A 15,017-nucleotide genomic window follows, 5' to 3' on the forward strand; every position below is an offset into this window, starting at 1 on the left:
GACTTTACTGAATTAATTTATCAGTTTTAGTAGCTTTTTGGTTAAGTCTTTTGTGTTCTCCATATATAGCATCATGTAATCTGCGAATATTGAAAGTTTTATTTCTTCCTTACCAATTTGGATGCTTTTCTTCTCCCCCATGGGTGATTGCTGCATTTCCAGCATTGTGTTGAATAAAACTGGTGAAAGTGGACATCCTTTTCTTTTCCTAACTTTCGAGGAAAAGATCTGTTTTTTCCCATTGAATATGATGTTTACTGTGGGTTTTTCACATAAGAACTTTATTATGTAGAGATATGTTTCCTGTAAACCTTCTTGGTTGAGAGTTTTGTCATGAATGGATGTTGTACTTTGTTAAATGCTTTTTTTTTTTTTTTTGCATCTATCAAGAGGATCATACTGTTTCTATTCTTTCTCTTGCTAAAATGATATATCATAATTAATTTGTGAATGTTGAGCCATTCTTGCATCCCTGGAATAAATGCCACTTGATTATGGTGAATGATTTTTTGAAAGTATTGTTGAATTTGGCTTGCTAATATTTTGTTGAAGATTTTTCATCTATGTTTATCAGAAATATTGGCTTGTAGTGCTGTTGTTGTTGTTGTTAATAATGTCTGCGATTGGTTTTCAGGTTTGGGTATCAGGGTATTGTTGGTCTTATAGATGAATTATAATTTTTCATTCCTCTTCTATTTGTTGGAATAGTTTGAGAAGAATAGATGTTAACTCTTCTTTAAATATTTGTTAGAATTAACCTGTGAAGCCATTTGGTCCTGGACTTTTATTTCTTGGAAGTTTTTGTTTACAAATTCAATTTCATGCTAATAATTGGTCTGTTGAAATTTTCTGTCTCTTCCTGATTCAGTTTTGGAATTGTTTATGTTTTGGATATGTTTCTAGGAATTTATCCATTTCTTCCATCCAATTTGCTGACATATAATTTTCCATCATATCCTCTTATAATTCTCTGTATTTCTGTATTTCCAGTTATTTCTGCTCCTTCATTTCTGATTTTATTTATTTGCATCCTTTTCTTCTCCTCACCTTTTTTTATAAGTCTGGCTAAAGGTTTCTTAATTTTGTTGATCTTTTTAAAGAATCAGCTCCTAGTTTTATTGATCTGTTCTATTGTAGTTTCTTTTTTAGGGAGAGGGTCTCTATTTCATTTATTTCTGCTCCAATCTTTCTTATTTCCTTCCTTCTACTGGTTTTGGGGTTTGCTTGTTCTTCTTTTTCTAGTTCCTTTAGCTGTAGGTTAGGTTGTTCATTTGAGATTTTCCTTGCTTCTTGAAGTATTGCTATAATCTCTCTTAGAATAGCTTTGCTACATCCCACAAACTTTAGAATGCTGTGTTTTCATTATTTATTTCCATGTACTTTTTGATTTCCTGTTTGATTTTTTGGTTTATCCATTAATTGTTTAATAGCATGTTATTTAGCCTCCATATATTTGTATTCTTTCTAGTTTTTTTTTTTGTAATTGATTTCTCCTTTTATATTGTTGAGGTTGGAAAAGATAAATGATATAATTTCTCTATCACTAATTTTTGCAATCTTAACTATTATGTGTCTTGATTAGACCTCTTTGGCTTGATTTTGTTGTTGACTCTCTGTACCTCCTGGATTTGGATATCTGTTTCATTCCCCAAATTAGGGAAGTGTTCACCTATCATTCCTTCAAATAAATTCAAATACATTTTCTTCCCCTTTTCTCTCTCTTCCTCTGAGATCCCTATAATGTGAATGTTCCACTTGATCATGTGCTGAGTTCCTTTAACCTATTCTCATTTTTTTTTCCTGAAAATCCACTTCTTTTTTTCTGTGTTGTAGACAGATCCAGTCAGTGTGCTCTGTTTTCTGTATGTGTAATAATTTATCAAAATAAGTTTTCCTACAAGATTCTTCCATCAACTCTGAAAGACCCTTATTTGGGTTTGACAACATACCCAAATAAAGCTCTTTAAAATAACCTCTTAACGTTTGGAAGAAAGTGCTTCAAATCTTTTCTATACCTAGTCTCATTTTTTTAATGTTCTTTTTCTTTTTTCTGTTCAGCCTGATTGCTTTCCATTACTTTGTCCTCCAGGTCACTGATCCATTCTTTTGCTTTCTCTACTCTACAGTTAATTCCCTCAAGCGTATTCTTAAGTCCAGCTATTGAGTTCTTCATCCAAGCGTATTCTTAAGTCCAGCTATTGAGTTCTTCATCTCTTATTTATTCTTTTTCATATTTTCTATCTCTTCGTCAAAGATCTCACTGAGATACTCCACTCTTTTCTCAAGTCCAGTAATCTTTATAACTATTACTTTGAATTCTCTATCAAGAATCTTGTTGTCTGTTTTGCTGTGATTTTGTTCTATTTTTTCACTTGGGACATATGCTCTGTGTCCTCATTTTGTCTAACTCTCTGTGTTTGTTTCTATGTATTAGGAAAGTCAGCTACACTTCCCACTCGTGAAAATAATGGCCTTGTGAAGAAGAGGCCCTGTAGTGTAATGGCCTTCACCAGAACCAGAATTTTATGTGTGTTGCATGTGCCCCACCATTGTGGCAGAGTTATATTTATTTTCAGTCTAGTCAGCTGCAATTTCCTACTCCACTGTTGTGTGCAGGATTTTGTCCCTGTGCTGTAGAGGGGTCAGGCTGTGGCTGCCCTGGGCTTGTAGTTGGGTCTGACCAGATGCCTGCCCTCATCCAGTTTGCCAGGGCTGCAGTAACACCAAACTGAAGGATGCTATTCCTGTGTTGTCTCTGAGAGGCTTTTGTGGGTGGGCAGGTACTGCAGTCAGACCAGATATCTGCCCCTAGTCTGTCTGTTGGGGTTGCAGTGATTCCAAACAATAGGGCTTTCTCCCTGTGATCCCCCCTGTGAGTTTTCTGTTGGTGGGTAGGGCCAGGGGTCAGATTAGATGTCTTGCCCATAGGTAACTGCTGGGTCTGCAATCAATCTGGTATGTGTGGTTATCTTTCTCTTTCCCTGGGGCAGGAGTCACTTTTAAATGGCACTGGTCACTGTTGTGGCTGCTTGTAGAATGAGATATGTCAGAGCCATTTTGGAGAGACTACTGCCAAGCAGTGTGGGTTGGATGGGACAAATCCTCTGAGGCTGTGAAGGCAGGGAACTCAGTATTAGCAAGCCAATGAAGGAGTGTTCCTGCTGGTTCCCACTGGTGTCTGGGTACCTAGGCTGGGGGTGTATGGAGTGGGGGGAGAAATGGAACCTGCCAGCTCTTTTGGTTTTGGAGAAGTCTCCATCAGATCCCTGCCCTTTCAGCACATGTTCTGAGATTAGTAAATAAATCTTCCTATACAACCCAGATCCAGATGGCTTTTCAAACTTCTGCTTCTACATCGCATCTTTGTGGGGCTATTGGTTATGCTACCTCTTTAAGGGTGGGGACTCAGTTTCTTATCAGCTCTCCCAGAGCTAAGCCCTAGTTTGTAAAGTACCCAGAGTTAAGTCCAGTTGGCTGTACAGACTCTGGAAGTTAAGTCCCACTGGATTTCAAAGCCCAGTGTATGAGGAATGATCCTCCCAGGGCAGATCCCCTGTGTCTGGTGTCAAGTCTGTTCCTCTCCCTTCCCTGTGCTTGTGGTGTCTCTCCCATTTGTGGTTCGTTTCCACTGGAATTTGGTTCTCTGCCCCTCCACCCCTTTTCTACATGATTTGTCCACCTCTTTCTCTCTATGATTAATTGTAGAGTCTGTTCTACCAAGCTTTTGGGTCATTTTCTGTATTAGTTGCACTGATGGGGTGATTATTTAGTTATATCCATGGGGCAAGACGAACTTAGAATCTTCCTACTCCAGCATCTTTCCAGGCTCCGACTTTTAATGAAAATGTCAGTTTTGATATGAAATATGTAAAGTTCTAAATGCTAGAGCTCTTTAGTTACTTTTGAATCAGTACTTAACTTCCCAGTTAGACTCTCAAGTTAGGTAGAGCTGAGACCAACACAAGAATTGATAAAATGCCATCAATAATTGAATAAACTATCATCTAGTTACTAATTATATTAAAAATATAGATACATTATAGCAGAGTGGTATGGTTTATAAGATTCAAACTCAAATGAAGAATATTATCTTACAACCTGACTGTGATTTAATTTATTTTCCTCAGGGTGCAGTCTGCCTTGGGTGTCAAATGAAATAGGAAAGTCGATCTTTTGACTAAATTAAGAGGAGGAAAAAGTGTGTATGGGGATGTGTGTGGGGATGTGGTGGGATGAGGTGCCATTGATCGCCTCACTTTATTTCTTCTGTCTTCTGTCTTTACTGATCCTGTTTTTTTCTAAACCTAGTATTTACATTTGGATTTATTGTAGGAAGAAAATATGCCCTTTTCTCCAGAGCATTTTTTTTCCCACACTCTGACATATGTTTTTCATTTTATGAATCTCCTGAAAAATGGTCGATTTGCACTCTCATTTGTGGCTTTAGCGCCTTCAAAAGACCCCCAGACCCCTCCTGTAGGTAAGAACTCCTATCAGTCATTTAAAGTCATTAGGAGTGACCAATAATACTTTTTTGCCATTCTTTTGGTAAAAGTCTTAAAGATCAAAATATATCTGGTTTCACTAATATTGAATGATCCATATCCCTTAATGGATATCTCTCTGTCCAGTAGTCCTTTTGTTTTAATACATTATCGAATAGTATTTGCTAAAATAATATTTAGGAATTTGACTTACTAATTATTGGTAAAATTGGCATGAATTTTTCTTTTTCTGCACTATTTCTGACAGATTTGAATGTCTGTTAATGATGAATGCAAATACATGTACACAGTTACATACATAAAAATAAGTTTTTAGATTAATACAAATACAAACACCAAATTTTCTGGTCTCTAGAAAATTGTAATGTAATTCAAAAAGTTTTTTCCTTAATGGTCTCAGTGGATTTACTTTGCCACTTCATTGGGTTATTGACCTTTTGTAATTTTTTTACCCATGTCTTTCAATCCACACTTTCTACTTTGTTTGGGTTTCCCTTTTTTTTTTTTTTTAGATTTTATTTATTTATTCATGAGAGACACAGAGAGAGAGAGAGAGGCAGAGACACAGGCAGAGGGAGAAGCAGGCTCAACACAGGGAGCCGACGTGGGACTCGATCCTGGATCTCCAGGATCAGGCTCTGGGCTGAAGGCGGCACTAAACCTCTGAGCCACCCGGGCTGCCCTGAGTTTTCTTTTACATATGCTATATCAACTATATATTCAATTGCTATAATATTGTTTTTATATAATTAAATATAATATAATTATATTAGATTTAATTATATCTAATAAAATTAGATATAATTTTATATAAATATAATTATATATTTTATATATTAATAGATTTTTAGATTTTTTAATAAAGAAGCTCTTAGATTTAACAATTATTTGGTTATATCTTTTATAATTCATGGTTATCTGGTTCTATTTTTATTATTTAACTTTATTTACTTTTAATATTTTTAGTTATTGATATATTTATTCAATGAAGTGGTTTCCAAAAATTCTTGTGCTTAGAACCAAAAATGAATTTTTTTTGATAAAATTGATTTTAATGTTCATTCGCCTTAATAATTCCTTAAAAATATTTTAACTGTATTTAAAATATGTTACTGTATGTTTCCTGTGCCTGCTGTAAGAAATTACCAGAAACTTGGTGTCTTAGACAACAACAATGTATCATCTTATAATTCTGGTAGGCAGAAGTCAAAAATCATTATTAAGTCTAACGAAATCAAGATGTCAGCAGGGCTACGCTCTCTCTAGAAGCTCTAGGGGGGAATCTCTTCCCTGACTCTTCCAGCTTTTGGTGACTACAGAATATATTGGTTTGTAGCTGCATTAGTTGAATCTTCGAAACCACCATGCCAAATGTCTTTCTGCTCCCTTTTTATAGTGTCTTCCCTCTGTTAAATTTCCTCTGCCTTCCTGTATACATGTGATGGTATTTAGGGTCTACCAAAATAATCTAGGATTAACTGCCACCTCAATATCCTTAATCACCTGCAAAGATTCTCCCTCTGTCTTTAAAAATAGCAATTGAAGGCAATATTCACCAGTTCCAGGGATTAAGACATAGATATCTGATGGGAGTGCATTTTTTAGCTCACTATAATTAAAATAATTTCTCTGTATATTTTTATATCTGTCTTTTTATGATCTATCATTTTTACCATTTTATTATGGATTTTTAAAAAATATTTTATTCACTTATTTGAGAGAGCACAAGCATCAGGTGTGGGGTGGTCAGAGTGAGAGAGAGAGAGAGAGAGAGGGAGAAGCAGACTCTGCTGAGCAGGGAGCCATACATGCTGACACTGGGCTCAATCCCAGGACCCTGAGATCATGACCTGAGCCAAAGGCAGACACTTAACCCACTGAGCTTTTGCTTCGGCACTTAATTGCTTTATTCAGGTTTTCTCTACTAATATTGACTCCAGTTTCCTTTGTAATCCTGCTGAATTTAAGTACCAGAATCTATTAATATATATTCAAGTTTGATATTTTATTTGTTTTCCCCTTTGGTCTTGGTCTTTAGAACATAACTTCTCAGGAAATTACAAAGCAGCAATATATTATATTTTAATATAGAGATGCAATAGGAACTAAATTGTAAAAGCGAAAAGATCACCATACCATTATTCATAAAAGCAAAGAATGTAAATATGTGTATTTTAATACTATAGATGTTGTTTAATATGTTGTATTAACCACATATGATAGATAATTCTATGCTTCTAAAAGTGTATTTTGTAGAAGGATATTTAATTACATTTAATTGCAAAAGTGGTAACAATATGGTGACAAAGAATAAAGAACACTATAAAGAAGAAAGAATAAAATAATTTAGTTTTTAAAAATATGTATTTTGAGGTAATTGTAGATTTACAGCAGAGTTGGAAAATAGTCAAGAGAGTTCCATATACCCTTCCCAAAGCTTATTTTGCCTCTTATTTAACCATGCTACAAAATTAACAAAACTAAAAAATTATAATTTACACATTCTATGGCATTAAAAAAAAAAAAGACAGTTTTGATTTCACTGGTTTTCCCCCCTAAATTTCATTTTCTTCTCCTAGATCCAATCCAGGAGACCACATTGCATTTAGCCATTATGTCTCCTTAATTTTCTCCAGTATGTTATAATTTCTCATGTTTCCTTGTGTGACAACCTTGACACTTGATAGTAGCAAGTATTTTATAGACTGTTTAATGACTTGAGTGTGTCTGATGCTTTCTTATGAGGCAATAGCTCTTTGGTAAAAATACCACAGAAGTGACTGCCCTGATCATTGCATCATCATTATGCAGTATGTCATATCAATACGATTTACTGGTAATGCCAACTTTGAACACTTGGTAAGAGTGGTGTCTCCTAGATTTCTAAACTCCAAAGTTATTATTTTTACCATTCCATTCATTCTGTTCAGGCTTAGTTTTATGTTACATTTTAGGAAGGCACATTGTGCAATTTATATTGTTTTAAGTGGGTTAAATTTTGAGTTGTGTCACAGAATATGGTCTTTCTTTGTGAATGCTCCATGTACTGTGTATACTCTTGTTGTTTTGGGGTGGAATTTTCCACAAATGTTAATTAGATCAAGCTGGTTGGTAGTGTTTTCCTGGTCATCTATCTCTCAAGAGAATTTCTGTCTAATTGGTTTATTAATTACTGAGAGAGGACTGTTGAAGTCTCTAATTATATTTGTGGATTTATCTATTTTGCTTTTCATTATCTATCTGGTTTTTTGCTCATGTATTTTAAAATCCTGTTGTATATTACATACATAATTAGGATCGTTATGTTCTTGAGAATTGACCATCATGCAATGAACATCTTTAACCCTGACAATACATTTATCTTTATTTCCCCAAGTTCTGGAATTTAAAACATATATTTTGAAATAATCCTTGACTAATATTATATGTCTTTGCTTATTATTTAAGAGACTTATAACTTTATATTCCCAATTGATTTCTACCATCCTTTGTTCCATTGTAGTCACAATTTCACTTCTTCAAATGTTATAATGTTTGCTGCAAAAGTCTGTTTTCTTTTAGAACAATTAAAATTCAAAGATTATATTTTATCTTCATTGAGTCCATTTCTGAAGCTCATCATCTCTTTGTAGAGATCCAAGTTTGGACTAAATTGAACTTTATCCAGCTAAATAAGTTATCCTCCTTTCTTCTTTGTAGGCACCTGGTGGTAATCATGTAGGGAAAACCCAACCCATAAGAGGTTGCAACTCCCATATGCCTGTAGACCTCAGAGTTTTCACACGTTTATACAAACATTTGGTCTTTACCAATTTGTTAAACATTTTTAGCTTTATCATCTTACTGGCTTATGTGGCATTCCATAGCATCTGCTCCAAGAAAGCAAATGCTGGGATTTTGTTTCTTCTAGAAAATTCCTGTCACTTTCTAGATTTAGTGTTAGCTATTGTCTATTGTGTCATTTTTCTTAAGGCTCCAATGAAAAGGTAATTTGCAATTTGCCCAATACTTATAAGGATTGGAGCAACATTCATTCCATGTCTATATCTGTCATCTGAAAGTCCAATAATTTAATTTTGTAAGAAAATATAGAGCTAGATTTAATAAAGTAAATTCACTTCAAAGGTAACAATGTCTGTTTGCAAGATGTACGTTCACATTTTGAATCTTTCTACATTTCCCAATATAGTAAAATCTTCCTGTAATTATTATATAATCAGAAAAATATTAAGATTGTAGAATTATGAACACAGTATAGTGGATATGCAAGAAGATTAGAATGGATATGTGAGGGAAAATAGTACAATTGAGAAATAGTATTAAAATACGATTATGTAGAAGCTAGAGTTAAATATGTACTTATCTCTAGCTCTTGCTATTTCAAAATATTAGTATAAACTGAAAATGGTGTATTTTTAATAAATAGTATCTGCTGCTTTTTCTTTGTTCCTGGCAGAGGAACAGAGAAATTTGGACTTCACTGAGAGCTGATTTGAATTCTGTTTATATTGGTATCCCACAATTCCATCTTACACTTGTGGATATGGGTCTCAAGAGACCTTAAAACCCTTCTGGATTTTGCCAGGGACTTCATGCCGTGATCCAGGGGGAAAATGACTTAGCCTTCCCTGCAATTTTCTTTTTCATCACAAAAGGGGAATGACAATAACTTTTTGTGTCTTCCAAGTCTATTTTGATGACTGATGATATGGTACTCTCTATTCCTTGGAACAAAAGCAATAGATAAAAATGCACGTGTAATAGAGTAATAAGTAAAGTTTAGAAACAAACAAAATTGGAAATGTATAAATACATTGCATTGTGAGTGCCTCAGTCCACTATTTGCATTCACTTTGATTTCATTCTGTAAATTGGCTTTTATCTTCCTCATCTATGACAATTACAATTCTTACAACCACAGCTTGTCGCACATTAAATATATCTCAGAAGGGCTGCTTCTGCTGGTCTATCCACTGTTACAAGCTGACTGAGCATTAAAATTCCCACCTGCTGTGGAATAACATAATCCCAAATCCAACTGCCAGAATGAAAAAAAACAAAACAAAACAAAACAAAAAAAACCTAGTAACACTGGATTGCACCAACAAGACCCTTTCACCACCTGATTGTGTCCCAGAACTCCTGAGGAGGTAATAGAAAATTAGGCATGCTTAATTTTGATTCAATCAATTCTATCTTCTTGATATTATAGAGATAACCATACAGCTTATAATTTAATTATTGACTCTTATAAAATGGGCCCTAACAACACTTTGTGCTGTGTGAAACCCTACTATCGCTTTATTTTTTTTTTTTTTAAGACTTGATTTATTTATTCATGAGAGACAGAGAGAGAGGCAGAGACACAGGCAGAGGGAGAAGCAGCCTCCATGCAGGGAACCTGATGTGGGACTTGATCCCAAGTCTCCAGGATCATGCCCTGGGCCAAAGGCAGGTGCTAAACTGCTGAGCCACCCAGGGATCTCCCCACGATCTCTTTATTACTTAGGAATAGTTCTTTTTCTATTATACAGTAACCTGGAAATTTTCCAAATTTTTTGTTTTGTTTTGTTTTTTAACAAAGAAGGCAGCCCGCACCCAGAAAATGGACAGAAAAAAATATGTGATGATAGCAGATTTTTTTTTAAGATGTCTTTATTTATCTTAGAGAGGGGAGGGGAGGTACAGAGGGAGAGGGAGAGAGAGAGAGAGAATTTTAAGTAGAATTCATGCCTAGCATGCTGCCCGACTTGGGGGCTGGATCTTACAAACCCAAAATCATGACCTGAACTGAAATGAGGTCAGATGCTCAGCAGACTGAGCCAGCCAAGTGCCCCAGTGGCTGCTGCTGTTGTTGCTGTTGTTTAATATTTTATTTTCTTTGTCTTTGTGTTGAGTTTAGTTGGTAGGACCACATCACTTGTTAATGGTCGACATCTCATGGGGAATATAAAAGTAAAGAAAAAACAATTAGTGCAATGTAAGGAAAAGAAATGGGAAGTAAGGCTGAAGTCTGACATTGAGGAAATATATATATATATATATATATATATATATATATATATATATACAGAAAAAAAGCCATATAATAAAACTATCTTTGTTATGGATGAAAAATTAGAATATTATTTTAAATATAATCATGTTTAATTAGCATATGTTAGTGTATGTTTATAAATAGCTACAATTTATTTTATGCCAGATCTGCCAGTATTAAACAAAAGAAAATTGTATTTTCACATGGATCCTTTTAGGTAATTTTGACAATGCACTTTATCTGCAAATACACTTTTTTTTTTTTTTTTTTTTAGAAAATAGCCAGAAAAGCAAATATAGATTTGAAAAGTGAATTAAAAAATATTTTTAAAGGAAAGTAATAAATTTACATAATTTTTAAATAAAAGCATTAGGAGTACACTGTTTAAAACATAAAAGATCAGCCTTATGTGCTATGTTTCCGCCACCCTTCAGGTCTCTTTCCCCAGCAAGGACTTGCAGTTTTTTAGTTGTTTCTTCCAACAGAGCACATTCCAATTTTCACTCCGATATGGTATGTCCCTTCTCAAGTACTTTGCTGCCTTCATCTCCTTTTAACAGTTTTTCAATGTTAGAAAGCTGTTGAATTACCTTAATATATCTATTTTAAGCTGGCCTTAACAAGCTCTGTGTATTTGTCAAGGCTCTCCAGGAAAAAACCAATAGAATATATAATAGAAAATATATAATGTAGAGGGTAATTTTTAGAAGAATAGGCCCACATGATTATGGCAGCTGAGTCCACAGTCCACTATCTGCAAGCTGAGAACCAAGAAAGCAAGTAGTGTTAAAAGCCTGAGAACCAGGAGAGTTAATGGTATAAGTTTCAGTCCAAGTACAAAGGCTCAAGAACCAGGAGATGTTGGATGTCCCAGCTCAAGCAAAAAGGACAAATTCTTCCTTCCTTTATATTTTGTTCTATGCAAGCCCTCAGCAGATTGGATGATGTACATCACATTAGTCATGGTATCTTCATCAGTCTACCGATTTAAACGTTAATCTCTTCTGGAAACGTCTTCACAGACACACTCAGAAATAATGTTTTACCAGATACCTGGGCATCTTTTATCCCAGAGAAGTTGACACATAAAATTAACCATTCACACTCTGCCTTGTGGAACCAAACTCTAGGTCAATTGTGATGATGATGATTCCTTGATCTGGCAAAAGTGGTTCATAATATAGTGTAACCAATCTTTCTAGATCATGGGATGCCAAGGCCTTGGACTTTCTTTTCCATCCCTCAATGTCCAATATGCAATGTGAAGTTATCTGTGCATAACATCATTGTCACTTATATTAACACTAAAAGAATAAATAAAATTACTTATCCTTGAATCAGTTCAAATTACTTATCTTTGAATCAGTTCATATTGATATATCATGGTAGTAATTTGTAATTTTGGTTTTTCTCCATTTCATAGATCCAGGAAATATATAATGTTAATATTGCTATTAACATTATATATTATATCCCTCACGTAGTAGGAGGGCAGCCTGGGTGGCTCAGCAGTTTAGTGCTGCCTTCAGCCCAGGACATGATCTTGGAGACCTAGGATCAAGTCTCATGTTGGGCTCCCTGCATGGAGCCTGCTTCTCCTCTGCCTGTGTGTGTGTGTGTGTGTGTGTGTGTGTGTGTGTGTCTACTTTCTGTGTGTCTCATGAATAAATAAATAAAATATTTTTTTTAAAAAGTCAGCAGGATAATGTAAGATTGGAAACTGACCTCTGTTTGTAGTAATTTTATTTTTTTGGCATTGTTTTCATAATTAAGTGTGTCTTGGAAAACTCAACTGTGTGGGACATGTATAACTCAACTTTGGTGGAGGCACTCTGAAATTCTATTGCTTGACTTGTCTTGTGCTTTTGTATCAAATCATACAATCTGAATCTCTATTTCCCTGACAGATGATGAGATAAACAGTACAGACAACAAAATATTGTCTGCCTTCTTCTTTCAGCTGCTTAATGACCAAGGAGAATCAAAATGAAAGGAGTAGGAAAAGAAAATAGATGAAGGCCCTGTTGGACTGATTTCATTAGCTAAAACAACCTAACAGGGAAAAGAAGGATCACATTAAGGTGAAGATGAACTTCTTGTAGCAAGTTTGATAAATTGTTATTATTCCAGACAATTTGAGATAATGCAATCTCCATGTCTGAATGACATAATTACTAGATATGTTGTAAGTTGTCAGGAAATCCAAAGATCAATCACCCGAAGACTTGACTGGATCAGCATCTATTTATTTGCACCCAGGGTAAAAATCACCACAACAGTACAAACAACAAAGATTAAAAAAAAACAATAAAAAAAGAAAAGAAAAGAGGCTAAATAATAAATACAGATGCTCAATTTCTGGTGTTTAAACAGCAGAAATGTTCAAGTTTATAAATAAAAATCATTGTGAAGTTTACCTTTACATAACGCTAGGGTATAAAATCAGAAGGTAAAAAACAAATATGAATACTGTTTTTATAATTTAAAACACAGATTAACTTCAATCAAAAGTTTTTGATAATTTTTATGCAAGTTAACCTGAGTATATTTACATAAATTTAGGAAGTTCCTTAACAGAGTGTGTCAAAATTAAGAATGAAGATGGGATGCGTGGGTGGCTCAGTGCTTGAATATCTGCTCAGGGCATGATCCTGGGATCTGGGATCGAGTCCCGCATCAGGCTCCCTGTGGGGAACCTGCTTCTCCCTCTGCCTGTGTCTCTGCCTCTCTCTCTCTTGCTGTGTATCTTATGAATAAATAAATAAATCTTTAAAAAAAATTAAGAATGAAGAGAGGAGAACGTGGAATTTATGGCTAAGCTATATATTTTTCTCTATTCCTAAGAGGTAAATATATGACGATAAGGTGTAAGGGATCTAGTCATATAAGGATATAGAAACTATATGAAAGAGTGGTATGAATCACTATATTACTTAGTTTATAATGGTTAAACTAGAAAATGTACAAAAAAAAACTCACAAAGAAGTGTCATTTCACTACTCAATGATATTTTCCATATGCAGTAAATGAAAAACAAAAACAAAACAAAACAAAAAACCATCATCCATTACAAATGGAAGCCCTAAATACTGCATTATGACTTTATTTCACATGCATAACTTTCTCTAATGGTTTAGGAAATTTTTAGAGGAAAGATACTATGCTCATAAAGAATCTGTTTCACTTGCTGAACAGACTCAATCTTCTCCTTACATGGGGCAACCAAGTTTAAATGTTTCATCAGCAATTCAATCTAATTCAACAAAAACTAAATTCATCATCATCCTCCCAGTAGTCCTGATCCATCTTCATGCTTTCTGTTTTGTTTAATGATATCATCATTCACCCAATCAACAATTTCAAGATCTTGAACTCTTCATTAATTTTCCTTCTTTCTCATCATGTCAGCAATTCTATTGGTTTCATCTTGACCAAGTAGTTAACTTTCCTTCTTTTTCCATCAAAACAGCGATGTCTTTGCCAATGTGAAAACCTGTTTGTATTGTCACGGTGTTTTCTTATAAAATAATTTATTTTAAAATTCCTTTTCTTAATCTGCCTAAAGCATTGCCTCCTCAGCAAAAACTTTCTGTTTCATCTCTAAACATGACTGTATTAGTTAAGATAGAAATTCAGCTGTGTGCCATAAAACCCTATAATGTCATTTGTTGAATGGGTATAGACGTTTTTTTCTCTGAAAATGGGTGGTGTGATGATATTTCTCAGTTATCCAGAGACCCTGGCTCCTCCTGTCTTCTTTGCCTTCTATCCGTCAAATAATTTGAGGTGACCAGCTGCTGTGAACATGGTGTTCGCTGAGGATGGAGGAAGGGGATAAAGGGTAAGGTCAAGCATTGCACTCTTTAGCTTACATCTCATGAATTAAATCTTAGTTATATGGACATACTTACATTCACAGGTGACTGGGTAGTTGTACCAGCCTTGACAATGCACCATTTGAATTTTTATAGAAATATAGCTAGCTGATGACCTCCACCTGCCACACATTTGGGAGCCACCAGTGTTCAAACTGAGGCCACGCTCTTCCTTGGTTGTTACTAGCTAATGACTTAGCATTAAAGGTATCCTAGAGACAGGCTGTCCCTTCCCAACATAGGACTTCTCTAACAATCTATCTTCTGGGTCTCTCTTAACCCTAAATATTTCTTAGAAGTGTACTGCATTCTGAAGCTCTTCTTACTCAATCTTCCTCCCTTCCTTCTCTCAGTCCACAAATATCAAACCTAAATCTCCATTTCAAGGCCATCTCTGCCTATTCATGTTTCTTCTCTCCTTTATCCTACACAGGCATTTCCTTCAATAAATGTTTTGAATGGAAAATTTATCTTGTCATCTCTCTTTCAGAGGATCAAATTTGGCCAGCCATAGCCCAACTAAAATCAAGAGTTCTTATATGATAATGGAGAGATCCATACTGGGGGAGCCATCAGCTGTCTCTGCAATAAGTAACCTGT

Source organism: Canis lupus, chromosome 4, assembly GCF_048164855.1.
Source record: "Canis lupus baileyi chromosome 4, mCanLup2.hap1, whole genome shotgun sequence".
In the NCBI taxonomy this organism is placed as follows: Eukaryota; Metazoa; Chordata; class Mammalia; order Carnivora; family Canidae; genus Canis; species Canis lupus.